The sequence below is a fragment of the Pteropus vampyrus genome, unplaced genomic scaffold (assembly GCF_000151845.1).
Source record: "Pteropus vampyrus isolate Shadow unplaced genomic scaffold, Pvam_2.0 Scaffold5398, whole genome shotgun sequence".
Taxonomy (NCBI): Eukaryota; Metazoa; Chordata; class Mammalia; order Chiroptera; family Pteropodidae; genus Pteropus; species Pteropus vampyrus.
The window spans coordinates 3150-7778 of record NW_011894179.1 but is presented as its reverse complement, the minus strand read 5'-3'; the positions used below and the strand labels follow the sequence as shown (position 1 = coordinate 7778).

The 4629-nt window shown below is 42.3% G+C and overlaps 1 non-coding gene across 1 annotated transcript; it reads left to right on the top strand.

Annotated features, from left to right (window-relative positions):
• The first annotated feature begins 4198 nt into the window (after positions 1–4198).
• LOC111734766 lies at positions 4199–4318 on the top strand. The gene has a single exon (XR_002778584.1). It is a non-coding gene; the product is annotated as a small nucleolar RNA SNORA3/SNORA45 family (small nucleolar RNA).
• Positions 4319–4629: the final 311 nt, after the last annotated feature.

Genomic DNA, 4629 nt, shown 5'->3' with positions numbered 1-4629 from the left:
GGTACACCTGTTGCACACCACACCCTGGACCAGGTCTTTCATGTATAACCTCATTTATTGAACCCCTGTGTCTCTGAATTTCATTCCATGGACACTTGAACCTTATAAATAATAATTTTAAAGGTGGAAAATGTGCAAGATTTTCTTTGTCTGGCCCCAGGGTCATAGAGCTAAATAGTTATAACATAGGTATTGGAATTTCAGTCTCCAGATTCCCATCTCTGCTGTAAGACACTAACTACCCCAGACACGGGGCTGTGTTCTGCAGTTGCAAAAATAAAACTTGGCTAAAGAGCATAACTCTCTTATTTCCACTTATTGCCCGCTTTCCAGATTGTGTGCAAAGTCCTTTAAAAAATTAAGTGCTTGTAATATCAGTTATTATTTTTCACATCCGAACAGCTAATTGGGTCAAGAAGAGAGGGTGGCGGTTTTATATGCTTATCACTTTGGTTTTTTTTTTGTTGTTGTTTTTAAATACAAAACCTCTGCACACTGTGTTGCTTTTAAACATTTTTGCACCAGTTATGAGCTCAACCTCGGCTTTTCCATAACAGTGTTCTCTAAGATATGCCCAGAGACTCTTCACGTCTGTCTTCTGCAGAGTCATTTATCTCCTGAGCTACTGAAGCAGCCAGTCCCTTGGGGACAAATGGGAGCAGCCTGGATGAGAAAGTTTAAAGTGATGAGAAAACGGTTTCTGACTCCAGTGACTTTGGCCATTGAGTTTCTCTGGGAAATCACCAAATCTCACTTAGGTTTTTTCTAAGTGTCCATTTCAATTTAACTATGCTTCTGCTTTTTATAGATACTCTGGCTACCTCTCTGACCCTAACATATATGTCCCTACAGTAAGCACAGTATATGAAGTAAATTATTACAAGATGTCCACAATGAAAATGAAACAGACCGATAGCTCATCAAGTGGAAAAATAAATTCTGGCCCTGATTCTTCTTGTGTATTGAAAATGAACTGCCCCAGGTTCTTAAATTTGAGGAAATAACTTTATTCCCAGGAGAAGAGGAGATTGGAGTGTTTATACTTTCCAGCTACTTATTGTAAAAGAAGGAAGTCTTTAAGAGCAAGCTGTCAAAGAGAGCAGGATTGGTTCCAATGGCCATCACCATCGGCCTTCTTGGAAAGGAATCATCTGTTTGATGGTCTTGTTCCTGGCTTTCAAGATTTTCTTTGTGCAAAGAAGTGGGAGGTAATTATCTTTTAGATGTTTTCCAAGTGCTGGCTAAACTGGATGGCTGGCCAAGGGCTGTATGGACAAGGCACATTGTCATATGGTAATCATTTACTAAGTTCTGTGCAAACATTTTGGGGGGATCTGCATTTAATCCTCAAACCAAGCCCAGGAGGAAAACACAGTTATGATTGATAGATGCAGAAGCTCAGATTATGGTGATCTTTTCCCATTATAGCACCTCCTCGAAGGCTGAGAGGACTGGTCTCTTGACACACATGTACACCATTCATAGTATACTGGAGAAGAAGCTCGAGTTTGCACAGGGTTAAGCACCTTGCTGGGATTAAGAGAGTGGCTGAGTTGAGATCAACCCAAGACTGTCACTCACAAAAACTGTGCTCTTAACCACTACTCTATATTTCTTTGTACAAATTATTTGTGTTGTATTGTGACAGTCTCGCAAACATTATATTTGAATTATATTTGAATTACATTTGTCTTTAATTAAAGAGTGAACATAGCTGAGTCCCTCCATGATGCTGGTGTTGGGACATAGGCTAAACCTTCACTTTATTGAGTTATCCTATTAGATTGTATTTTCAATGTTCAGGGCTTTTAGAGCCACCGTTTGACTAACGCTTTAATGGAAATCCTGTCATTTCATTGGCTACACAGTAAAAAGATTCTATTCTATGTACACTCTGAGTGGGAGGGTACTGGAGGTGGAAATTGCAAAACCCAAGCAAACAGCACAACTATTTCTATACAGTTGAATAAGAATCTCTGAAGAAAAAAGTGAATATCAAATCTCTCTATATCACTACTCACCTTAGGAGTTAGTGTTGCCGACCCCTGCATAGTCAGAAATCCACATATAAATTTTGACTCCCCCCCAAAATTAAACACAGTCATGTCTTGATATCCACAGGGGATTAGTTCCAGGACCCACCACAAATACCAAAATCCACAGATGCTCAACGTTTTTACATAAAATGGCAAAGAACAATGCATACGATCAGCCCTCTGCATGGGGGGGCTCCCAACCACACGTCGAATCTAGAAGTCATGTTTCAGGCTAATTTAATGTACCCTAGGGCAACCTGGGAAAGCAAGTACATCTTTGGCAATTTTTCCTTTTTACGCATCTGAGTCCACTGAGAAGTTGGTTAGGAGGATCCTCCCCCAAAGACCAGTGAGTCAGTATCCAGCTTCCATATGTGACCAAGCCTGTCTGGAGGGTGCCAGTGCAGAGGCGAGCGGGGCTTTTTATCTGAGTGTCACTTGTTAATCTGGTCCTCTCTGCTCCATGTTCTGTTTGTTCAAAGCTTGTATGAGTGTGAGAGTTAGAGATCTCATGTGCTCTGTCCTTCTACCCAGAAAGAAAACCTTTCTTTAGTTTTTTTCCCCTCCAAGTTGTATTTTTCATCTTGTGAGTGTTTATCACTTACTCAGCTAGAATGTTAGATTCAATGTCTACTGAGAAAAGAGGGAAAGCAACTAAATATACTAAAGATAACAGAACTACACACAATTTTAACTCTAAGGAAACCTTCAACCATGTTGGTGGTATTTACTCTCAGTTAAGCATTAAAGGAATCAAGAGGTGTGTATCTATTAACAAGACCCTGGAGGATGACAAGGCAAGCTGTGGCTGTGAGCTGGCCATCACAGCAGCTGACCTAAGCCTTGTTCTAGGAGCCTAAAACTTGTGGGTGCCTTTTCATGAAGCAGATTTCTCACAGAAAAAGGAAATGAACATGAAGTTGCAATACCACATACTAGAAGTATTCAACCAGACTTGACCCAATGTTTATCCAACACTTTGCTAATCCATGCCTTATCAAACTAGCCCACTACTGAAACAGCAGAAACAGCTGTCATTTGCTCCTAAATGCCTTCCCATTTGCCTTGCAAGCAATGATTTTTTTTATACAAGACCATTTTTTCAATGTTAAAAATAAGAATCTCTGTAGAAAAAAGTGAATATCATATCTCTCTATATCACTACTCACCTCAAGAGAATTGGACCCAGAGCCCCAGCAAAGGGAACATTGTGCTAAATGTGTTTCCAGAAACAAAATCAATAAGAAAAAAAGCTTGAGCATAGCATACTCTTCAATTTGTGAGAAAGTTCTATGGTATTGCTAAAGCTGAGAAAATAGTTCCAAATCACATGTTGCAGTCAATGTCCAGACCTAGAGCCAAACTACTAAGCAGTAGGGTTTATGAGATAACTTGGAGATTAAAAAAAAAAAAAAAAAGAAAATTATGTAAAATTCACCTAGCCACCATGCTTCAAACTAGACAGAGAGGTATTTTTAAAAAATCTTTGCTGGGCTGGACAAAAAAGCAAAAAAGAGAGCAAGAGAGTAAGTCACTGGTCAGGGTGGCTGATGGAAAGTCCAAATCCCAGGGCTGGGGATGATGGAAACCCTCAGAAGGGTTTGGGAGCTTCAGAGCAGGAGGACTTGTGCCTCCACTCTCCCTCCAGAATTCTGCCAGGAGATATTTTCATTGAGAGCCCTATGCCAACATGAGGGGTAATGGCCACCAGGCAGGTCAAGCTGGAGAGACCATGTGAGATAGACCCTCTGCCTCCACCTCCAAGTTCCTGCAGCATCAGAGCAGCACAGAAAAACAGCAGACCTTTTCCCGTGGCTTCCCACACACGTTTCCTTAATAAGTCCAGGCAAGAGCTCAGCTGAGAGAAAGCCGATGGACTGGGATTGCCCTCTTAGTGTGGGGACCTGGAAGCCAAAGGGCAGGGGCAGCCTATGGACATCAGCAGCGGATGGCAGTACGGACAGATGCCAAAAGCCAAAGCCAGCTCAGATGAGGCCTCTTTACAAAGAGGAGTTCGCAGTTGCCCACTCCGTAAATGTCAAGAACGTACATAAGAATGCTAGGAATCAAGATCATCCTTAGGGAAACGGTTAAAAAAAAAAAGTGGTAGGAGGAGAAGAATCTTGAATTGGCTAAAAGTTTACTCAAGAAGGATTGGGTTTCTCAAGACTAGAGTTACATCCTGATACAGCTCTCATCCTGGTGTGCTAGAGTCCTTGGAGAGAATCTGCTCATCTTGATTCACTGGCAGGCCCCCAGCAGTACCCAGATCAGAAACAGGCCCTCACTGGCTCCTAGATAGAGTGGGTCAGCAGGCGTCTCACACCCACCAGGGAGTTGGTACCCACCATGGTGTGGGATAAACCCATTTCTCTCTTCTCCTAGGGCTACTACAGAGTTCTGGGGAAGGAAAAGCTCCCAAAGCAGATTGTCATGGTGAAGGCCAAATTCTTTAGCACGGGGTCCCCAACCCCTGGGTTGCAGACGGGTGCAAGTATGTGGCCTATTAGGAACTGGGCTGCACAGCAGGAGGTGAATGACAGGCAAGTGAGCTAGGGAAGAAGTTTTGTCTATATTTGCAGCCACTCCCCGG